The 25474-nt window shown below is 44.1% G+C and overlaps 1 protein-coding gene across 2 annotated transcripts in view; it reads left to right on the top strand.

The window, feature by feature from the left end:
* The first annotated feature begins 2908 nt into the window (after positions 1-2908).
* Positions 2909-25474, top strand: part of LOC138303625 (early activation antigen CD69-like) — a 47438-nt gene continuing 24872 nt past the window's right edge. The window contains exons 1-2 of one of the 2 annotated variants that reach the window (XM_069242921.1): positions 2909-3066; positions 9601-9705. The gene's annotated coding sequence lies outside the window, so the exon portion shown is untranslated. Of the gene's footprint in view, positions 3067-9548; positions 9706-25474 lie in introns of both variants that reach the window. The other variant, XM_069242922.1, reaches the window with a different exon arrangement.

Raw genomic sequence — 25474 nt, 5'->3', positions numbered from 1 at the left:
CAAAAACAGGTGAACTTTATTCGGTCGGTCCAATTTTTCAGGCATTCTGCTACTTGTATATACAATTGTATTGATTTCTATCGATAGATACACCCCAGGAAGTAGAAATATATATTATGGGGGTGTCTTTATTAGCAGGTAAATGTAACGTTTAACAAGCATTTGCAATGCAATGGGTCTCGCGTTTGCTCGCATTAGAGCTATTAGCTTTGTAAACTCCTACCCGGACTTTTCTTGCCACATAAACTAATAATGAAAAGTAAAACAGTTTCACATATGCAAGCCGATGGTCGCTATGACATGCAAAGCACTAGACTTCTGGCCAGCGAGATTGCGCTGCGCAGAAAACGAAGCTAAAGTAGTCCTCAAACCAGCTGAAAACACAGAGCCTTGTATGTTTTCAGTAGTTTATCAGTGTGCTGGAGGAGGGCTAAATACAGGAAAAGGCATGACATATGCATGCCTTTCACAAATGGAATCAATCAATTTTTAAAAGGCAAGCCCACGAACTAATGAAAGTGACAGGCGTGACATGGGCGTGATTAGAACATGGTCTAGAGCGCTTGTGCATGCTCAACCCTAATGATGCTACTCCAGCAATGCAAAGAGGCCTCTATAGAGAAAAGCCCTGCACCATTTTACGCCTGCATTGATTAGGCGGTAAAATTCCGACACAGTGAAGACACAGAATGACAAAGTGAAATGTAAATTTCACTGTGTCAGTTATCTGTGGCTTTCCCGTGGAAATGCCTAACCTGCACATATAATACCTAGCGCTGGTATAATGAGACACAGGACTTTACAAATTGACGCATTGGGCCCTATGTACCAATTTGTAAATCTGGAACAGTGTCAAGCGTTTCTAGAGCCACTGCTGCTTCAATTAAAAATTATCCAACGGTGGTGCAAAGGTCTTTGTAAATGAAGCCCTGGGTTTTTATTTTAAGAGCTACAAGACTCTAAACAAATTAGGTTTTGATTTTAAGACCTACATTTGTTTTATTACGTTCTGCTTTCACAAGTATTACTAGCGCACACAAGAATGTCAAATAAGGCATTAATAAATGGAATGTATATATGATTAATAGGCAGAGAAGGCCCAAACTGGTTTAAGGACAAACATAAATATCATGTAACAAGATAGTTTCTGCATTTAACAACGCATCAAAGCGGAAAAAGGGCCAATAAGGCATTTTCAGTTACGCACATTGATTCTGAAAGGACACTACTATTGTGTATCATGAGTTGTCACCAAATAAAGCATTATGGGTGTCATTACAACCCTGGCGGTACAAGACCCCCAGGGCTGTTCTGACGGAAGCACCGCCAACAGGCTGGCGCTGCTTCACAGGTCATTACGACTGCGGTGGAAGCGCGGCGGTCGCACCGCCGGGGCCAGCGGTTTCCAGCCACAATGGCCCCGGCGGTAGTAATCCGCCAGGGCAGCGCTGCTAGCAGCGCTGCCCAGGGGATTACGAGTCCCCCTACCACCAGCCTTTTCCTGGCGGTTTGAACCGCCAGGAAAAGGCTGGCGGTACAGGGAGTCGCGGGAGCCCCTGCACTGCCCATGCCACTGGCATGGGCAGTGCAGGGGCCCCCTGAGAGGGCCCCATGCAGCTTTTCACTGTCTGCTATGCAGACAGTGAAAAGCGCGACGGGTGCAACTGCACCCGTTGCACGGCCGCAACACCGCCGGCTCCATTTGGAGCCGGCTCCTGTGTTGCGGCCGAGATACTAGGTTTCTGCCCGCCGGCCCAGCGGGGATCTCCAAATGGCTGCAGCGGGGGTGCGGCCACATTGCCGGCCGCCCGGCGGTCTGATCTTGGCAGGCGGCTGAAGATGGGAATGAGGGCCATTGTCCACAAAGTTTAACCTATAATTATTGCGCTCCTTGGATCATTCCTAGACACAACCATAAGAGTCGATGACCTCCTAGGAGAGCCTGGAGGTGAAGCCCAAGTGGCCAATCCTGCCTGCAGCCACACTCCACCCTTGGCTTAAAAGAGAGGTCCGATGCGTGAATCCTTTGGACTCTTCTGTCTCTGTGTGTATAGCGGAGAGAGGGAAGCAGAAACCAGTAGAAAGCAGAAGTCTGAGTCGTCCAGACCAAGTCACCACCTCTGATTCACTCACAGTTCCCATCCCCTCCACTACGCAAAGGAAAAAACAGCACTTAGCATGAAGTAGGGCGAGGATTGAGACCTCAGCCATGGCTCTTTCTGATACTTTCTGTGCCACAGCATGGCCGATTGACAGTGACAATGAAATGTTGACCACCAACTAAAGTGCGTCAACTATTTTCAGCGGTATTAACAAAATGTGTACGTCAGCAGCTGGATGAAGTGCAAGCGCGGAGTAAATCCCTTCAGCGGTTTTAGTTTAGCAATGATTAATAGTTCCTATGCAAATTACAATGGAAAAACACATCATTTTTACCCCCTTTAATTTAAACCCCCTTTAAATATTTTACAAATTTGAATGCAGGACCTTATCTGCATACATTAAGGGAGCTCCACATTTAATCAGCTCTGTCCTTGGGAGCCAAAGGTATAGGCAAATGAAAAAAGCCCTTTCGAAGGAAAGTGCAGCTGAACCATAATTGCAGTGGTGGCTGCCGCGGGGTAAAGGGATGATGTTCTTGCTAGGAGAAGCAACACCTCGTAATGATTTAACCTACTATCTGTACATAAATATAACAATAGTTTAATAGTTTAACCATCAACAAACAAACGGAATTAAAAACCCTCAAGTTACATTTCTTTCATCTTACGACTGATCTCGACCTCAAAGAAAAAATAACCAGAGATGAGCAAAGAGGAAGTTGTGACAAAAGTGAACGCGTGGTTGTTTCTGCAAACTTCGACATCCTGTGTAAGGCGTTTTGTCGTACTGTACAGTGGGATGTGAAGACAAACTTGCAATTAAAGATCCCTTCGTCATTGTGAGGGGGAAGGAAGCGATCACATTTACTGTCCTTAGCAGAAGATATTTTGATAAGAAATCTCGGAGGACAAACAAAGAACATGCACACTACCCAATGTTCCTGAGGAGCAGGTACCGGAAAGAGTGAGTATTGCTATTCACATAGTAACAGAATTAAATGTTGTGTTTACTGTTGAAAAACTTGAACTCACAACTAAATGTTTGGCAAAATGTATGTGTTCCTACTTCTCCAATGAACAACTTCTTATTTTGGTGTACAGCATTAGAGGTGCGTTGCTCCAAAACATTTTCATATAGTGGACAAGATGTTTGATGTATTTTTTGGGATGCCTCAAAAAATGCAAGATTTTCTTTGAAATTGTGTCCCTGAACTCGTACAGTTAAAATATCTGTACGGCATTAAAGGGAATGTACTCACTGTGTTCTACTAAGAAGGCACACTAGAACCGAGCCGAACACTTAATAAAATTATTTCTCCTTTGTGCTAGTGTGTTTTCAACGAGAAAATATTTATTGGAGAAAAATATCTACGGTCCAGTGCTGACAACAGGCCCAGGCTGAGAATTGGATTCTATGAAATGTTTTAAAGCTCATATGTCATGGCGTAGGTCTAGCTGCAAGGGGCGGATCTAAGTCAGTGAGAAATAACGACAGCGCCACAAGCAAAGTTACGTGAGTGAATCTGTAGGAATCAGGAGAGTAGAGGTCTGGAAGAATGGTAGGGGTACCAGTACGATGGGGGAAGCCCATTTAAGTTTAAGATACAGTATAAAAAAGAGCTGTAAAACAGCTTAGTAAATACTTCTCTTAGTTGAGAACATGTCTCGGGCTACATCGTCGATGTTATGCAAAGCGCTCGCCTTCTGCCAAGTGAGATCGCAATGCGAACAAAAGATAACAAGCATTTGGAATGCAATAGTCTCGTGTTTGCTCAGTTAGAGCTCATAGCGTTGTAAATTACTGACTGGACTTTTATTCCCACACAGACTGAAAATAACAAATGGAAGAGAGGGAGAGCGAGCTGGCCCTGGAAAAGCCCCGCTCTGCTGTGGTTTATGTTGACAGAGGGAGCTGGTGGGGAGAAGGGACTGAACAAGCACCCACACTGTTGGGTGAAACAGGCAAGTGCCAAAAAAAAGTCCCTTACAGAAGAGATAAACAGGACATAGCGTAATTACACAGTACTTTGTGCTGCTCCCAAAGTGAAAAAAGGCAGGACAAAGAGGCAGTACTGACCCCTAGCAAGCAAGGATTTTTGAAAGACACTGAAACGATCAAATCAAAACTCTGGAACTCACTCTATTGTATACTTTAGTATACAGCAGGCTGAACATTAACGCTCGACCTAAAAACCAAAAACTAGATTGCTTTTTGTTAATGAAATTAGGGTTCATTGTGTTTTAATATTTGTGCTGTTCCTATATTGGTATAGATATTAGCATATTTGTAACTCGTTTCATTCTACACTAACTTAATATCTGGGAGCCAAACATAAAGGATAAAGCACCCCCTGCTGTACATTTTAAGGATTTTGCAAGGCTCTGAGGAGCTCTATACCAACACAGAAAAGTTTCTTTATAAGATCATTGAACTCCGAGATGTGTAGCAATATCCTTAGCATGTACAGCAGGGGATTCTTTATTGCATGAAGTACATAGCCACACCATCGCCTTTCCCACAAAGTTCTTAAATGCTAGGTTCATACGGTTCATACCTCTTTCATATGAAAGAGAGAGAATGTTGGCAAACATGAAGACTAAAAATAGAATCTCACCAACTGAATTACTATGGCAGCAGGCTGGATGTGAATAAACTGCATGCAGCTCAACTCTGACAAGACAGAAGTACTGGTCTTCAGCAAAAAGCCTGAGACCCCACCCGATGGCCGTTGGAGCTAGGACCAACACCTACACCCATAGACCACACAAGAAATCTAGGGATCACCCTGGAAAAGCTCAACGTGACAAGTCAAGTTCTATTCTATCAGTTTTTGTATAGTGCGTAGCTACTCAACTGGCGTTGCAGCACTAACTCAGCCACATCAGCAGAAGCAACACACGCACCCTGGAGAATTGCAAGACTTCAAAACTAATGAGCTTTAAGAAGCTTCCTGAACCTCCCTTCTGACTGTTGAGATTTCAGGTCCACAAGGAGGCTTTTCCACAGTTTGGGAATGAGTTACGCAGATGAGCGGCCACCATATCTTTCTCCTGATTTTAGGTTACCTACAGTGTCTCTAGATACTGGACTAACCTGTTGCCTGTGACACTCTGAATCATCATAATGGACATTCAAATCCCCTAGGAGAGTGACATTAGCTTTTTTCAGGCAGCATTCTGCTACTACATCAGGTAGTGCTTGAGTAAACTGTGATGCCGCCCCTGGGGTCCTGTACAACACATTGCCCGAGAAGGTGAAGGTCGGTGAAAAATCTGTTGAGGATTGTAGAGTCTCACATCCAGTAATGTTAAAGGGTGTAAATGTCCCTTTCCATTCTTCCTTAAAAGTTATAGCTACCCACCCTCTCTAATCTTTCCTATTGCAATTCACCACGGAGAAGCCAGGAGGGAGGCCATTACTACATCTGGGGTTGATTCCTCTTTTAACCAGGTTTTGGTTAGAAACAGGATATCTGGCATTGTATCTTCTATGTACTAACTCTGTACTGTGTTACAAAAGTGACCTACAGTTTAGTAAGTACATCTGGGCTGAATGACTGTTTGTAGCCTTTTAGGTTGTTTGAGTTTAAACTAGGTAGCTGGTGAATTCCTCATTTCACCTTACAAGAATTGCATGAAGTAGGCAGGTCAGATGGAATTATGTCCTGCCTACATGGGTCTCTCACTCCCTTGTTAGGTCGGTATAAGTCCTCTGAGGAGCACACTAACCTCGACTGTGACAACACAGTGTGCACCTCCTGATTCCAGATCCTACACATGGTGTGAAAAATCTTCAAATGGTTGCTTCAAAACACCTGATGGTCCGTCACACAAGCACTCATCACTAGCAGGCTGAACTACGGCTACACTCTCTATGCTGGAATTTCCAAACAACTCAGAGACAGGCTTCAGACCATCCAGAACACGCTGACAAACTCATACTCGACCTCCCACACCACACTGACATCACACCGCACCTCAGAAAGCTTCACTGGCTCCCGATTCACAAGTACAGCTAATTCAAAATTCTCACACACACATATGAAGCCCTACACAACAGAAACCTGAACAACCTCACACACTTTCACCAACCCACCTCCACTCTGCCTCACTCTCACTTGCACACATTCTCAGCATCCACAAAATCAAAACTGGAGGTTGCTCATTCTCATAAGTTGCTCCCAAGACATGGAAAGACCTCCTTCTACACAGCAGAGCATCCTAGTCATTTCTTGTGTTCCACGAGAAGCTGAAGACTTGGCTCCTGCTAGTAGCACCTTTGGTGATTAGGTCACCCCACAAATCAACATAACATAACCACTAGGGCAAAATGAAACACATCACAAATGTGTTAGAAATTTATTGCAAAAACATGTTAGAATCAGTTCACTGCATGTCAGTTTTTTTTAAACATGCTGCTTAGCTTAGAATATGTGAAAACATGCAGATATGGTTTAATTTATCTATAATTATGAGTGCTAAAATAGACATGTTCTTCTGCTTGTGACTGTAAGCTAGAAAAACATAGGAGAAGAAAGAAAAGCAATTTGGGCAGCAGATTTCATCGGCTAACTTGACTGTGAGTGATGGCGTTCTGCTGTTTCACAAGGAGTGCACCCGCACACAAAGTAGTAAACTTAAGAACCAGGGCTTCAATGGCAACAAATACTGTATGAGGAAAAAAAATGATTTTGCTTGTGGCCATTTTATTTTAGAATGATGAAGGTCAGGCAGCTTTGTTTACAATAAAGAATTTAAAAAAACCGTGGCAAAAGAAGAAGAAAAATCCACTGACAGAACCAAAAGGTTAACGCCCAACTCCAATTAACAATGTTACACGAAATGCTTCTGAGCTGGAGATTGGACAGTGAAAATTAAAGTGCACGAGGGAATGTGGTAATTAACATGGCTCACTGGTGTATCTTGACTACTGAACCCCCTACCTGGGATACATACATACATACCTTGAATCAGCAAACATCAGCACTTGTTGCTTTGAACAGCTGCTTCAGTTATGCTCCGTGACTGACCTGGCTTTCACCTGGGCTGCTGGCTCTGGCAGCAGACATTGTAATGTCAGGACTCAAGTGGAGTAAGTTATTGCAGTTGACTTCTGACTTCTTTTCTTTATAATTGGTGACTAAGTGCATCACAAGTTGCTGATTAAGATACTAGACACTGCTGTTTAAACAGGGATTACAGAATCCCATTTATGATGAAGAAATTAGAGATGGGCGTTTATACAGGGGTTGCAGAATCACAATTATTATATTATAATAAAATACAAGAAGTGAATGTGACTAATGTGTTGCAGATGTATGAGTTCATGCTCAAAGGGGAAAAGCCACTGAAGTTCACCAGGCGTGGGAATCAACACGCAACGCGTGTCACACCCCACCGCGCCTGACATGTTTAACTTTTACTTGATTAGCTTTGTGGATGGAGGCAATGTGAATTAGGACGTTCATAGTGGTCAGTTTTCTCTCTCTCTCTCTCTCTCTCTCTCTCTCTCTCTCTCTCTCTCTCTCTCTCTCACTTTATCTCTCTCTCTCTCTCTCTCTCTCTCTCTCTCTCTCTCTCTCTCTCTCTCTCTCTCTCTCTCTCACTTTATCTCTTTCTTTAGCTCCTCCCACTGTTATTCTTTAATCTGCCTCTCTCTTTCTCTGCCATGCCTCACACCCTCTCTGCATTGGCACTGTTTTATGAACCCTTTGCAAAAGTCACAATTCAAATTTGAATTGCACCTTTTGATAAAATAGAAGACAAGCTCTCTAGATAAGAGTGGCATGCTCATTCACAAGCATGCAGTTTTCTGTGTTGTTTCTCGTGTGCTACTCGAGTTTTCCAGGCCTCTCAGTCCCCAATACCACTGGCCTGGGGTGAGACACTTGTTATATTTCCTCCCCTTTCCTGGGAACCTTTTTTCCCACAGCCTGAAAGTTTGTGTAATCTGAAAACACATTGTGATCCATGGCTTTAAACTGTACCGGTAAAGAAACTACAGTGGTGAAGCTCTGCAGGGTGGTTTGTGGGCTGCCATTAATATGAAGAAATCCACTTTTCACAGGAAACCATGACATATTTTCCATATTTTATGTCTCTCTCTGAAATATTGGTTCTATATAACTACATCTTGTGCAATACAAATGCACACACATGTATGATATGTATGCATGTTTCACACTAGTCAAAGCCAGTGTGCAATTATGATTAGCTGAGTTTCAATGACAAACCCATAGTTTGTTTTCTTAATTTTGGCACTGGTCAAAAAATCTGCATAAAACTTTCCAATAAAAAGTTCAGGTGATGTGGGCCCAGCACGGTAAGGTACATGCAGATCTGCCAAGCAGCGGCCAAAATGCTGACTGCCCATTTCTGCTCCCATAGGATTCTCTGCTCTCCCACTACAGAAAAACAGCTGAACAGACGGACTCCCTCCGGGCACAATGGTGGAATTCCACTCACGGAAGTGCCTTTGCCTGGTTTGATGTAAATCCATTTAGTAGTGTTTGAGAAATTAGAATGAAATGAAATGGATGTGCTTGCAAAGGTCAAAAGATAGAGATATCTTGAACTGAAAATATGTATTTTTAGTTTTTCTGCCACTTTGATTGGCAGGGTCTGAGCGTGTTTAGCTGACTCTTGGTATTTTTAAATTCGTGCTGATTCTCAAGGGGGGACGCAGGTAAAAAGGGAAGACTAAAAAGAGTTAATTTGTTAATATCTGTAGCATCATTTGACGAGTCAACATGAAACTTGGAAGACGTTTAGCAGGTTTAGACTTACGCGGACATTGCAAATGTTTTGCAGACTCATAACTGGAGGATGAAGTTCAAGGGGGGGGGGACAAAACTTTACCATGTGCTGATAATTTGGTATTGGTCCATCAATCCTGTCCCCTTTCTTGTCCACCACTACTGCTATGTTTGTCAGCGGTACTGACCACACTTCAGGATGAAAAGCTAAGACGTCTCCTGGTACCAAAGTAGGACCTAGTGTTGAAGAACCTCCCAATCTCAAGAGTCTTAAAGCAAACCTCCTCTTCATGGCTGTTTTGCCGAACAGCCTTAACTTGTGCTAAATTTCCTCTACTGTCAAAGGTGCTTCGAATGTATGATAGTATTGTTTACATCTCTTATCCCTACCGTGATATCACACACACGCACACACACACACACACTGTGTCAAACACACACACACACCCACACACCCCCACACTGTCACACACTGTCACACACTCACATACACACACACTGTCTCACACACACACTGTGTCACACACACACACACACACACACCCACACTGTCACACACACACACACCCACACTGTCACACACACTCGCGTCCACACATCCACCAAAGGCACAAAGAATCTCAGAAAACGATTGCTGTTCTGTTTATCTAGTATTTGTGATACAAACATTGGGTACATTCTGCACATACAGGTCTGGACTTCCTTAAAACCCCCAACATGAACAACTCTGTTGTTGTATTTAGAATCTCAACAGTGGAATCTATTCAGAAGAATTACCACATTTGAACGGAGTGTGGTTATCACAGTGTTGGCCGTTGTCATCATCGTCCTAGCAGTCGCTTTTGGAGGTGAGTTGCCATCTCTTATTTCTTGAACACACCTCTGGGATCTGGTGTCATAAAGTGCAGAAGCAGAGTGTGAGCACAGATGCTACTACTATTACTACTCCGAGCTGTGGTACCACTGCGGCTAGGGCTGTGACCTGCTACCCCTTCTGCTTCTAGTACTATTACTACTATACTACTACTACTCTGAGCTGTGATACCACTGCGGCTAGGGCTGTGGCCTGCTACCGCTTCTGCTACTAGTACTACTACTACTATTACTACTCCGAGCTGTGGTACCAATGCGGCTAGGGATGTGGCCTACTACCACTTCTGCTACTAGTACTCCTAATACTAGTATACTACTACTAGTGCTCCAAGCTGTGATACCACTATGAATAGCGCCGTGGCCTGCAACCACTTCTGCTTCTAGCACTACTACTACTACTAAACTACTACTACTCCAAGCTGTGATACCACTATGGCTAGCACTATGACCTGCTACCACTTCTGCTTCTAGCACTACTACTACCACTACTACTATACTACTCCAAGCTGTGATACCCATATCACTTGCACTGTGGCCGGCTACCGCTAACGCTTCTGCCACTAGTACTACTACTATACAACTACTACTCTGAGCCGTGATACCACTGTGCCTAGCACTGTGGCCTACTACCGCTTCTGCTACTACTATTATTACTGCTCCGAGCGGTGATACCACTGTGGCTAGCACTGTGGCCTGCTACTGCTTCTGCTACTAGTACTACTACTGCTATACTACTAATACTACTATTACTACTCCGAGCAGTGGTATCACTGAGGCTAGGGCTGTGGCCTGCGAACACTTATGCTACTAGTACTCCTACTACTACTATACTACTACTAGTACTCCGAGCTGCGATACCACTATCAGTAGCGCAGTGGCCTGCTACCACTTCTGCTTCTAGTACTACTACTACTATACTACTACTATTAATCCAAGCTGTGATGCCACTATGACTAGCACTAAGGCCTGCTACCACTTCTGCTTCTAGCACTACTACTACTACTACTATACTACTCCAAGCTGTGATACCACTATGACTAGCTCTGTGGCCTCCCACCGCTTCTGCTACTAGCACTACTACTACTACTATACTACTACAACTACTCCGAGTTGTGATTCCACTATCACTTGCACTGTGGCCTGCTACTGCTTCTACTACTAGTACTACTACTATACTACTACTATTACTGCTCTGAGCCGTGATACCACTGTGGCTAGCACTGTGGCCTGCTACCGTTTCTGCTACTACTACTATTACTGCTCCGAACGGTGAATCCACTATGACTAGCACTATGGCCTGCTACCGCTTCTGCTACTAGTACTATTACTGCTACTACTAGTATTACCGCTCTGAGCGGTGATACCACTGTGGCTAGCACTGTGGCCTGCTACTGCTTCTGCTACTAGTACTACTACTACTATACTACTATTACTGCTCCAAGCGGTGATACCACTGTGGCCTGCTACCGCTTCTGCTACTAGTACTACTACTACTACTACTATACTACTATTACTGCTCCGAGTGGTGATACCACTGTGGCCTGCTACCACTTCTGCTACTAGTACTACTACTACTATACTACTACTACTACTCCGAGCTGTGATACCACTATGACTTGCACTGTGGCCTGCTACCACGTCTGCTACTACTGGTATACCACTACTATTACTGCTCCGAGCTGTGATACTACTGTGGCTAGCACTGTGGCATGTTAGCACTTCTCCTACTATTACTACTCCAAGTTGTGATACCGCTATGATTAGCACTTTGGCCTGCTACTACTTCTGCTTCTAGTACTACTACTACTACTATACTACTATTACTACTCCAAGCTGTGATACCACTATGACTTGCAAAATGGCCTGCTACCACTTCTGCTTCTAGTACTACTACTATACTACTACCACTATGACTACTTCTACTACAAATGCTACAACTCATGCTGTTGCTACACTAGTAGAATTGCTACCATTCATATTCAACTTCCTCCACCTCTACCAATCCTATTGCTGCCACTTCTGCTATTACTAGTTGTAATACTGCTACTTCTATTACTGTGAATACAGCTACAATATTTACTTCTACCATTGTTTTTCTCTAACGGTTTAATTCATCCTAGTGCTGATACTACTATTACTGCTATTTTTTTATACTACTACTGCTAATAGTAAAGCTTACATTACTGATAACATGACTACTATTGTTAGTACTCGACTGAACTCCATTCATAGGAAACGTATTAAATGAGCCACCTTTATACTGCTCTCCGGCTTCATACAGGAGAACAATCTACTCTGAACATCAAACAAGCCTCCACCCAAGCAGAGGCACTAACCCCGCCCCACATCCATCTGGGGTGTTCTGAAAATTATGGCACTTAGAAATGGAACAGAGGCACTAGAGTTGCAGGACTTCTCAGCTGCTTTTGGCACTGACACCCTCAGGCTCTACCACTGATGCTAAAAGAGCCAGATATAGAACCAGGTATCCTCCAATGGCACATTTGTGTTTCACTGCCCCTGTTCATGCACACTTCTTCTCCACACTGGAGCACCCCAAGGCCCATCCTTGTTCTACTTCTCCTTAACCTTTACCTCACACCCTACCAGACCTAATACATTGCTTCAACTTAACCTGACACAATTACTCTGATTACACCCATTTCATCCTACAGCTGGCACACCCTTGTGAGGGAGAATGATAAAAGCATAGCACTGTCTCGGTCCCTTTGATGGACTGATCCTGAGTAATCATATTACACTCATCTCTGTCAAAACATTGTTCATGGCCTGTGGACAATGAAGAACATCCCAACCTACATCCATCTGGAACTTGAGTGGTTATCAACAGTTTTACCCTGATCCCTCAATGATTAGAGTCCCAAGAAGTGACTTCAACACAAAGCAATCTTGAACCTTCCAACACAAAATTTGTTGCAGAAACCACAGGCCACTGCAACCAGCCCTGTCATTGCCATGACTAACTTTGCAAATGGTCTTTACCTAGTGTTGTTGCTCTTCCTACTATTTTGAAGGACCCAAAAAGCTGCAGCTAAATCATTCCTGCACCTTCCGCCACAGAAAAGCATCTCTGCAGTTCTCCAAGCACTTTACTGGCTCCTAACAGCCAGGCGCCTTGACTTCAAGCCACTTTGCAACTTCCACACAATGCAAAGTACCCATGTTTTGTGAAAGCAAACAAACAAAGACACTGAGTGTAAAACAATCTGTAGCAGACATGCAAATACTTCACATTCACTGCAAGCTACTGGAAACCTTGTTTACTGTGAGAGCGGGGAAGTCAAGTCCAGTGCATAAGGGACATATAGAGTAATTAAAAAGGTAAGGGCATGGACCCCACATACACCACAAGTTCTATTGATGTCACTGTGTTCCATGCTCCTTCTGAGACATCACCACACATCTTTCTTCCTTAAATAAAACAAATTGTACTCTAAACGACACATCAATAACATTCTAAACAACACACCAACAAAACTTTCTACATAGCAGAAATTTAGGGCCAGATGTAGCAAAGGGTTTTACCCATTCTGTGTCTATGCGAAAATGTGTTGGTACATATGGCCCTAAATCTTTACATACCATCAAATAAATCTTACAACCTCCCACACCCTGCATATCCATCTTCTGTTTATGAACAGAAACAAATAAGAAAACATATGCAGAAAACAATACAGTATACTACCTTTGAAACTAAATAATGAAAACGCTCTAATATGATTGTATTAGATAATGATACTTCTAGTTGTTTTGCATCCGCACAGGAACATTCTATGCTTTTCACAATATCAATGGCATTGTCTAAGGAGGGATCTTTGAACGTCAACTATCTCCCTTGAATATTTTTGTAGAAGAGTACCTAGCAATTAATAGATTTCTGATAAGTTGCGAGGTAAAATTCTCAAATTCACATTTTCCCACTAATACTTTTAAAGCTGTGATGAACATATCCATACTTTTGCTGGATTTTTGTGACCCAGTAAAAAATGTATATCTGTACACAATAATATTTTTAGTTTGGATAAAATATTTGTCCAATTGTGTAATTAGTACCTCTAACTCATCCAAATCTTCTCCATCTCCAGGGTCGCATGCAGGTGAATGATAAAAAATGTTTTGTTCTTCTACCACTGAGTAATAAAACATAAATTTTTGTTCTTTCAGTTCTGAATCTTTGCCCAGTATTAGCTTCTAAATAAACTCTAAATGATTTTAGCCACAATCTCCATTCTATTGGTGGACCACCTGGATCTTGAACAAAATGTACTGGAGGTGATACACTCTGCATTCTGTATGCTAACAGAACAAACAATTGAAGGAATTGACCACAAATGTTTTACCAGTAGTGCACATATCTGGTAAATGTAATTTGCACCAGGCACATATAGTGTAAATCAGCTCAAGCAAATTAATTTGCAGTGTCCTTGTGATAGGACAAGAGATTGGTTTTCCGTAAAGTGTGCAAGGAAGTTTAGAGACTGCAAATCACTGAAGATGACACTTGTTGGATCCAAGTAGCATACAAATTGCAGTACAATTTTGATCTGCACTGAGTTGTATAGTACGCAAATCACTGCATAGAAAATTCGGACGAGTTAGATCAAAGCAAACCTTTTCCAGTATGGCCGATGATTTTCGTACACATTATCTTATACAGTCCACTTTCTATGTTGCCTGCCTGTAACCCTTTGTCTTCCAATTAAATATTGAATAAGAGGCTGAAGAGGGGAACTGACCAGTTGTCGAAACACAGGTGAATGCTTTGATATTGGGGAGCAGGGAATAACACCACGACACAGTTGCAGTGTGTAAAAGGCCGCTTTTATTGGAATAGGTGCACTTACAAACGAGTAAACCTTGGCCTCTGCCTTACAAAACTAAAACCTCACTAGACATCGAAAACACCTATCCAATTTTCCTCCCCCCGCCTCACCCTCCCTATACCCTTATCCTGTCCTCCATTTCTCCACTCATGTCTACCTATTTCTCCGTCCTACCCTCTTCTTCTCCTCCTGAATGCTAATGTCAAGCTCCCTGCCTGTCCGTCGCGACCTACTGCTGCTTCCCCCTTTAATACCTAAATTGTCCTGTCAGCTTCACCATCCGCACGTGTTTCGTTACCTGTAAGAAAGCTCTCTCCGCCACCAGAAAAAGTCCCTCTGACTTTTTCTGCCCCCCCTTCCAAGCTTAAGGTTCCCGCAGCATCCTCCTCAATTTCTCGTTAATCTGCAAAAGATAGAGTTCCATTCCCATGAAGGATAAATGCACCCCATCATCCCTAAAAAATTCTGCATCTTCGAAATGCAAATCCGTATGTTCCATGAACGTCATACCTTTCTCTAGAGAAAAACTTTTCATTTCCTAATTCAATTTGCACCTGGCCCTTTTGATAACCCACGGCTTTCTCGGTTTACGCCATTCCCGACGCAGAAAAAAAAAACTAAAGACCACATGACATCCACACCATTGGGACAAAATGACCTGTAAATCCCTCCTCATCTCTTTCATAAGGTTAAGACCCATTGTGGCCACCAAATCATTCTCACCCAAGTGGAGGCACAACACGTCGTGTCACCAGCCCCTTACCACAGAACCTTGCAGGCGAGGCAAGAGGTCACCCCACCTCATCCCCCCTTTTCCCAAACCAACACACATGATAACGGGCTAAATCAAACCCAAAATTTTCCCCTGTGACAGTCCAACATGCCTGGCGCTGTGCCCATTTGACAAACGAGTGTCCGACGAGCCAAATGGCAATGTACTCCGCCTCCACACTTGTAAAGGAAAAACAGAAAATGAACATGAGTACCCAGCCCAAAATATATTTATTTTAAAAAAAAACTCTCTACCTCTCACATACCTCCTGAAATCCTTTGGCCGAGCTCGCCTGCTGATTGCGGGTATCCCCAAAAAAGTTTACCCATAAAACCCAACGCCACTAGCTTACCTGCTATCGTAACCCTAGACTGACCTTTGTCTCTCAGTGCCATAATAAACTGGACCACATCATCCAACGTATCATCCTGTCTTACACTCCTCCGTGTCCCAGTTCTTAAAAACTCTTCCCATGCCTTCGCATATGCTCGTCGAGTGGATGGCGCTAAGGAATTCATTACCAGTCAAAGCATCCTCGCGTGCCTATTCTCCATAGATCTCCCGGCATAGCTGTCCTGCACAGGTCCGTGCCCATGAATAACCCATGGAACTGATCCTTCTGTGGAGACAAAGCATCAGCGATGTCATTGCTCACTACCAGAACATGCAGCGCTTGAAACAGAATGTCATTTTTTAAGCACTGTAACACAAAAACCCGGAGAAGCTGTAGAACCTGTACCTCCCGCGCGGACTGCTTGTTTACCAGCTACACCACTGCCATGTTGTCCACACGGAACAAAACCTGCTTATGCTGCGAAGTGCTCCCCCACAGGCACGTCACTACTACAAGTAGAAATAGCTCAAAAAAGGCTATACTATGTGCACCATTCTTCCATTCCGGAGGCCACTCCTCCGCACACCGCTGTCCCTCCCAGTAGATACCAAAGCCCGTTGACCCGGCTGCATCTGAAAACATCTGAATGTCCCATTCCTAATCCTGCCAGGCCTTCAGTGGAATCTTGGCCATCACTGCCCTGCTGCCCAACTGCACCACCATATCAACTGCGACATCGACTGACGCATATGACACTTTCGCCACATCAGCCGGAATAAAGTCATTGACCGAGGATCCCTCCAGCCATGACAAATGGTGAATCAACCGAAATTGCCCTTGCTCCTTCTTGGGCACCACCCCAATTGGATACACTATCAGGTTCTGCATCGGCCAATCTGGAAAAGGGCCAGCCATGTGACCTTCCCCCACCTCCTTCTCCAGCTTACGGCTCACCTCGTTCTCCTTCCTGCACACAGACCAAAGATTATCCACCCACCGCCTCACCCGGGGACCCATATAGCCCAACCGGAACCTGTGTCGAAATCCCTGTACCAGCATGTCAGTGTCTGCCCATTTGTCATAGTTCTGTAACCAGAATGCTAACTTGTCCACGTCAACCAGAGTATGTGCCTTTTACCGCAATGCCCTGCCTGGGTCTCGATCCATCTCATCCCCCGGATCCTGATTGCTGCCCACCCCAAGAGGCCTGACCCTGTGCCGAACCAGAGCTTGAGGCGCTGTGTTGCCCTGCACAGTGAATGAGGGGGTGACGCCCTGCACACTTGGAGCACTCATGTCGAAATTTGCAGTACTCCCAAGAGCATATCCCTTTGTTATAATCCCAACACGCCCCTGATTGCCTCGTGCCAGTTGTGTTTGAGCTTCACTGGCTTGTGCCTCCGGCTCCCACCCCTTGGTGGGGTGCTCCCAAAAGGGGCGATAGGTAATGGGTAACCCACTGGCTGTGAAGACGGTCTTACCAAATTTCGCCAGACCCATTGTTTGTTGCCAGAGGCCCGCATCTATTCTCCCCCACTTGACCACCAGATCCGTGGCCATCCGAGCACTGAACTCCTCATCATATTGTCGCCAGGCATACCCACCATAGTTGATTTGCGCCTTCCAAATGATGTCCATGTACTTAAAAAGAGCCGCAGACCTCTCAGGAAAGCGTTCGCAGTAGACACTACTGAAAATCAGAAAGGCTGCCGTCCAATTCTCAATATTAACTGGAACTTTAGGCTGTTTTGCAAGCTCCCACTCCACCTCTTTGGAGCCCTCCTTTGCCCGAACCTCCCTGTGAAGCAACTTCAAAATTTCAATGTGTTCCCCATTACAAATTTTTTCTTTAGTTGCCTGCATCAGATGTGCCCCCAACGGCTAAGCAGTGCCCATATTTGGTAACTTCACCCGCTTGGACGCCGGCTCCTCTTCTTTGTCCCCTTTTTTACTGCCACTTTCCTGCAGCAGAGATAAGCTGTCACTTTTTGTCAACTCTACTGTCACTTCAGGGGATTTAGCGCTGTCGCCGGATCCCTGACCACCCTCCCCGCCCTCGGTCACCTACATCCAGCACATGCAAGAATGCGTTCGTGAAGATGGTCCTGCTATAAGCACACACATTTGATCAGCTGGCAGCTCACACTCTTCTAATTGATTGGGGAATGCACGCAATGATCAGCTGGCAGATCACGCGCTCACAAGAATGTGCTTAAGTTAACAGCTGGGTAGTGAAATGCATTCACTCAATTTACTGGCAAGTCATGCTCTTCTGTCATTTGATGTAACAATAATAGTCATTGAATGTAAACAGTCAGTTCACATTGCATTGCAATTGTCACCCGCTCCCACGCACTTCATTCCATGTAGCACTTCTGTGCCCCTGATAAAATAAATAGTTGAATGCCTGAAAATTACTATTTGTGCTCACAAAACCTTAAAAAACTAAGAGTTCTTAATAGTGGAACTGGGATTTCTCCTTCTTCATCCTCATTGCCAGCTCTGCAAACACTTCACACGCCCTGCAGAATACAGGAGTTAGAAATGGGGCCTTTGGTTGGCAGTCAGGTCACCCCCCTGTCCAAGCAAGGACCCTCAAAGTCAGGGTAGAGGAGAATCACCCTCAGCTAACCCCCGCTCACCCCCTTGGAAGCTTGGCACGAGCAGGCAGGCTTAACTTCAGAGTGTAGGTGTAAAGTATTTGTACCAACACACACAGTAACTCAGTACAGACACTACAAAATGACACAACACAGGTTTAGACAAATAGGAAATATCCATCTAAACAAAACAAGCCCAAAATGACAAAAATCCAATATACACAAGTCAAGTTATTAAGTTTAAAAGCAAAAGAGTCTTAAATCCTTTTGTAAACAGTAAAAACACTGTTAGCGTTGAAACATACCTGGGTAGCGTCAAAATAACACACACAGGCGAGTGTGCGTCGAAAATGGTTAGCGATGCGTCGAATTCTCACCCTCAAGCAAGACCGTGCGTCGTTTCTCCTTCTCCAGTCAGGTCAGCGTGCGTCGTGTTCCCTCTCCGCAGGAGAGCGATGCGTCGATCCGGGCAAGCACTCGGGTCCGAGCAGGCGTTGCGTTGTTTTTCCACACCCAACAAGGTTTGCGTCGTAAATCCTGCCTCACGGTATCAGCAAAACCGCGCTGTGTGGGTTGCCATGTTACCAGCCTTCGTTAGCGGTGTGTCATTTCTCCAGCCGCTTGCGTTGATCTTCCAGCCGTGCTGCAGGCGGAGCGACGATTTCAGCCGTGAAGCCGGCAGCGCGTAATTTTTTCAGCCGCGGCTCGGAGGTTGCTTCGGATATTTCCCCGCAATGCGGTCTGTGCATTGATTTTCAGTCTTGGTCTGCCAGCTTCACTTGTCAAGGCCCCAGGAACTGGATAGGGCACCACATGGCAGGGAGAGGAGTCTCAGCAGAGAGTCCAGGTGCTGGTAGGTGAAGTATTAGATGGCCCTAAGACTTCAACAACAGGAGGCAAGCAGCCCTTGGAGATTTCTTCACAAGCAGGAATGCACAACAAAGTCCAGTCTTTGTCTCCTTTCACAGGCAGAGGCAGCAACTGCAGGATAGCTCCACAAAGCACAGTCACAGGCAGGGCAGCACTTCTCCTCAACTTTTCAGCTCTTCTCCAGGCAGAGGTTCCTCTTGATGTCCAGAAGTGATCTAAAGCCTGTGGTTTTGGGTGCTCTTCTTGGCCTTTTGTTTGTGAAATCCTGCCTTGCCCAGGCCAGGCCCCCAGACACCCACCAGGGGGTTGGAGACTGCATTGCGTGAGGGCAAGCACAGCCCTTTCAGGTATAAGTGGCCACTCCTCACCTCCCTCCTAGCACAGATAGCTCATCATGATATGCAGGCTACACCCCAGCTCCTTTTGTGTCACTGTCTAGAGAGAGGTGCAAACAGCCCAACTGTCAAACTGACCCAGACAGGGAATCAACAACACAGAAAGGTTTAAGCAAGAAAATGCCCCCTTTTTATAAGTGGCATTTTCAAACACAGTCTTAAAACCAACTATACTAAAAGAAGAAGTTCAGAAACCTCAAACTCCACATGTCTATCCGCTCCAAAAGGGAATCTACGCTTTAATTATATTTAAAGGCAGACCCCATGTTAACCTATGAGAGGGATAGACCTTGCAACAGTGAAAAACAAATTTGGCAGTATTTCACTGTTAGGACGTATAAACCACATTAGTATATGTCCTACCTTAAACATACACTGCACCCTGCCCATGGGGCTATCTAGGGCCTACCTTAGGCATGTCTTACCTGTAAGAAAAGGGAAGGTTTAGGCCTGGCAAGTGGGTACACTTGCCAAGTTGAATTGGCAGTTAAAATCTGCACACATAGACACTGCAGTGGCAAGTCTGAGCCACGTTTACAGGGCTACTAATGTGGGTGGCACAACCCGTGCTGCACGCCCACTAGCAGCATTTGATTTACAGGCCCTGAGCACCTCTAGTGCACTGTACTAGGGACTTACCAGTAAATCAAATATGCCAATCATGGAAATCCAATCAACAATACACATTTCACAGAGAGCATATGCACTATAGCACTGGTTAGCAGTGGTAAAGTGCTCAGAGTTCAACAACCAGCCAGAATAAATAGGAGGCAGGAGGCAAAGAGATAGGGGATGACTGTGCATAAGGAAAAAAGGCAAACAACTGGAAACCATGTTTATTCTGAGAGCACCGAAGTCACGTCCAGTAGAAAAAGGACACAGAAAGTAGCTGACAAGGAAGGATAAGGAACACACATACATCAGAAGTTCTATAGATTTCACTGTGTTTCATGCTCCTCCGGTGACATCACCACAAGACTAGCACTTCAACCTTCCATCCCCACCTACTGAAAAGAACGTTGGTGGAATTACTGGTACTGCTGCGGCTGCTACTACTATGCAAATCCTACTAATTCTTCCATGACTGCTGATATAAGTGCTACAAGTTGTGAAATTGTTAATGTTATTGCCAAAGGTACTATTGATAAAGTATTACTACTGCTACTACTGCTACCACTGTGTCAACAATCATTCCTGCTACTACAACTGTTAATAATACTAGTGCCATAACTAGTTCTACTACTGCTGCTTTTTCTATTACCATGAATTATACTAATATTTCCACTATTTCAACTCCTACTGCTACTGTCGCTACTGTTATTACTGCTACAATCAATACCACTGTTATTACTACTATTAGTATCCAAATACTACCAGTACGTCTATGGCTGCTGATACTAGTACAACAAGTTGTGCAATTGATAGTGCAATTGTTAATGTTATTACCATTTTTACTATCAATAATTTAAGTATTGCTACTGCACTAACAAATACTACTACTACTGCTACCACTGTGTCAACTATTACTCCTACTACAACTGGTAATAATACTACTGCTATGACTAGCTCTACTAGCACTACTACTACTACTCCGGATACTTTTTCCATCACTATGACGTACACTAATCCTTCTGCTACCACAACTCCTACTGCTACTACTAGAATTGCTACTATCAATACCATTTTCTACTACTACTACTAGTTAAAGTTAATGTTAAGTAGATTCATATAGTGCACTGTTACATGTTGGTGTCTTGGCGCTAGCTCCATCGAAACAGGGCACGGAAAGAAGAGGCTTCATTGCTAAATAACTAAGTTTCCAGGGCTTTTCTAAATGAGAGCAGGCCTGGTGCAGAGCGAGTAGAATGAAGCAACTCGTTCCATGCTTTGGCGGTGCCAACAACAAAGCTCCTGCCTCCCTCGTTGGTACTTTTAACTCTGGGAACAGTCAAGATCTTTGAGTCGGAGGACTGGAGGGTTCTATTAGGAACATACCAGGTTAATTTCTGCCTGAGAGGAGCAGGACCCATGTTGAGCAGGGCTTTAAATGCTGTATATAAAGATGTAGACCTGATTCGCTTTCTGACCGGTAGGCGGTGAAGTGCCTGAATTACTAGTTTGATTGAATTGAATTTAGGGGTACCAGATTGAAGTCTAGCGGCAGCATTCTGAAGTGGCTGTAGTTTATTCAGATGTCGCTCCTGCATATTAAGCTATATGCTATTACAATAATCCAGCCTTCTACAAGAGATGATGCAACTGTTTTTAGGGACTCTCTCTGCATAAATCTTAAGATATTTTTGATCATTCTGAGAATTAGAAAAGTTGAGAAAGTTAAATAATTAACCTGTTCTATGAAAGAGTTTATCATCTTTGATGATCCTGAGGTTAAGTCACCCCCAGGTTTAATCACCCCCAGAACTAGTATGCAAATAATACCATTACATATAAGACTGTTAATACTACTGGTACTAGTGCACCAAAGAGTGGTACTGATAATGTTATTACCATTGTTACTATGGAAACTATCAGTATTGCTGCTACTACTAATACTGCTGTTACTGCTTCCACTATTGCAACCATTGATCTGTATGGTATAACTACTAGTAAAACTAACTTGGCTAGTACTACTACTTCAATGACTGCTGCTACCTCTACCACTATAGCATTTACTAATCCTTCTAGTATTAAAACCTCTAATGCTACTGCCACTATGCTACAATTATTGCTACTATCAATTCTACTGTTTCTACTACTACAAGTACTACTATTACTATTATGTATATTACCACTAACCTTACTACTTCTGATAATACCATTAAAACTGTGTAGAATAATGTGCTCCAGATAACAGTTTTAATCTTTGTATTCTGCCAATTTATGTTTTTTTGTATATGAGAAGAAAGATTAGAAATTGCTCAGTGCAGAGCAAACAGAACATGTTAATGCACAATGGACCATATGCCAGGCCAGTTTACTGGAGCCTATGTTACTTAAGAGCGCGGAGGTAATATCTGTGTTGCTGTTGTCCTTGGAAAACCAGAAGCCTGGTTTCACTGTGAGCCCTCTGAATTTCTAACTACCTCCTCTTTAGGCTTTGACTTTCAAGGATTATTGGGGTTAAACCATCAAAACGTACACTTGGAGGACAGTGAGGGGCTCAGTTTCTACCTCAGCTCGAACATTCACCAATCATAATAAATTATAACTTCACAACCTTTATGTGGAGAGGACAACTTAGAGTTAAAGAATATTATCTTGAGCCTCAAGAATGACATAATATTAAGATTTGAGACCTCGGAGCGGAACCAGAAGGACCAGGAGCCTGTCATGCTCTAAAAACTAAACTCAATGACCTGGCCGAAAGAACTAAGATGTTACATAAAATATGGAAAGAGCAAATAAGGGCCTCCCAGGAAACACACAAAAGATTGAGGCCCTCACTACAACCCTGGAAGTCGGTGTTAAAGTGGTGGTAATACCGCCAACAGGCCGGCAGTAAGAAAAAAAATGGGATTTGGACCATGGCAGTTACCGCCATCCAAAACCGCCACTTTAACACACTGACCGCCAGGGTGGTAACGGCCGCTGGGCTGGAGACTTCGGTCTCCAGCCCGACGGCTGCCACAATCCCACCCTCGGGAGTACGACCCGGCCTACCAGCATGGTTTTCGTACGAAACATACCGCCACGAAAACCATGGGGAATCCCTTCCCTGGCACTGATAGGGGTCTCCCCTGCCCCCTCCCCCAATACCCCCCTCCTGCTCCTGCCCCCGCACCTATACACACCCACACGCGCACCCATATACACACATGCACACATGCATACCCACCACCACCCATGCATGCACACATACATACCCACACACCGCAACACACACCAACATACCTTGTCACACACATGCATTCACAACACACAACACTCACAATCACTCATTCACGCATGCATCCTAAGCGACTCACACCTGCATGCATGCATATCAATACATACACACACACACTCACACACACACAACACCCTCCACCCCTCTTCTCCGGTTGGAGAACCTGACTTACCTGCTTGCAGGGGGTCCTCCGGCTGGATCGGTCCGTGGCGCTGTCGTCAGCAACAGCGTCCACCAGCAAAACACCGCCAGGCCATATCCTTGCTCCTGATACGGTTGGTGGTATTTTGCTGGCGTGGCGGTGCTGCTTTCAGCAGCAGCGCCTTACCGACTTCCGCCACCATGAACGTCAGCGGCGTTCCGCCAGCATTCTGGCGGAATACCGTCGGCGGTCATAACACCGGTAGACAGCTGGTAGCCATGTCGCCGGTATGTTGGCACCCGTCGCAGTGGCGGTAGGCGGTTGATACCGCCAATGTTGAAATGAGGGCCTGAGTCCCTAAAGGAATCGAACAGGAAACTTAAGGAGGTTGTGGAAAGATTAGAGTTGCATCCCGGGAGTAACAATCTTATAATTCTAGGGGTTCCCGAAGGGAATGAAGGTTGCAACTTAAAGGAGTTTATAGTTAAGGTGTTGAAAGAGGGCCTCCTGAATTACAGGCACATCTTGATTTAGACAGGGATATTCAGAGGATACACAGAGACCCATATAGGTGAAATGAATACTGTAAAACCCCTCAAACATATTAGTCAAATTAATAACTTATTCAACAAAGAAATTCATTTTTACTAAAGCCCTGAAGGGATGGTTAATTACAAATGAGAATTTTGCATATAAAAAATACCCTCAAATATAGGGAAAATACTGCACAACAACAATGGGAGCTAGGGAGCAGAATCAGTGAGCTAAAAAACTGGGAGCGTAGGTACAACTCGCATTTCTTGCATTATTAAAGGTGATGTTGAAGAACAAAATGCACAGTCTGAGGAAGGCAAAGAGGAATAAAAGTTGATCATTAAGATGAAACTAAATCCCTGATATAAATTCTGAGTGCAGAGTGTAGCAGTACTCAAAATATGATCATAAATAGTTAAATATAAGTTCACCTAGCTTAGTTTAAAGCACAGTACACAGCACACAGCATGCAGCACCTATGCTAGTTATTTTAGGTTAGTTTATTACCTTCCCCCGGAGGTCCCTAAAACCCGAAGATTATGCCTGTAAAGTTAAGGAGGATTCCTCAGGGAGGGGGTGTCAGTGGGATCAGATCCTTTGGGAGAAAAGTAAAAAATCTTCAGGACACATGTCAGCATGAGAGACTTGTATAGCTGGTGATGGAAGATTAGGTTCCCTTAACAATGGATTATTACTGTTCACTGTAGAAGTAGGGATTCTTTCTTTTTGGGGAACTAGGGCAGAAGAAGACTTTGGTCATGAGAATGATGAGGAACCAGGTCAAAATTCTTACCTGGAACATAAATTGGTTGAGATCCAGAAAGAGTAAAAGGTTAGTGGTTGAGTGCCTGCAAGGAGCCAAGGCCCAAACTATCTTGCAAGAGACATATCTGGGGTAAACTGAATACAGTGCCTGCTTCCGTAGATATACATGGGTTCAGGAAATTATCTGTTCAGACCAGATTTGGAGTAAAAGAGGAGTAGCTATTGTTTTATAAAAAGTATTCGGGGTTAGGCTATTAGATCATATAACTGACAGCAAAGGGAGATGGATTGTGGTTACCTTGGAAATGGCAAACTGAAAGTGGACCTGCATGTGCTATTATGGCCCCAACTGTGATGACCCCTCATACCTAATCCTTCCAGAGTCACACCTCCTAGACATTTCTGGTCCAAATTTGGTGGGAAGTGACTTTAATATTATTATGGACAAGGAGCGTCATAGAACCTGTAAACGTAGCTCTAAATGACTTCTGAAAAGCTAGGAGACAGTCGGTAGACATGATGTACAATTTAGAGTTAGTTGATATTTGGTGGGGAAAGAACCCATAGGGTCTATGGTTGTTCTTACTTTCTCTGCTTAATTA

This window comes from Pleurodeles waltl, chromosome 7, assembly GCF_031143425.1.
Source record: "Pleurodeles waltl isolate 20211129_DDA chromosome 7, aPleWal1.hap1.20221129, whole genome shotgun sequence".
NCBI lineage: Eukaryota > Metazoa > Chordata > Amphibia > Caudata > Salamandridae > Pleurodeles > Pleurodeles waltl.
Note: the sequence above shows the minus strand (reverse complement) of the source record. Positions and strands in the feature narration are given on the sequence as shown.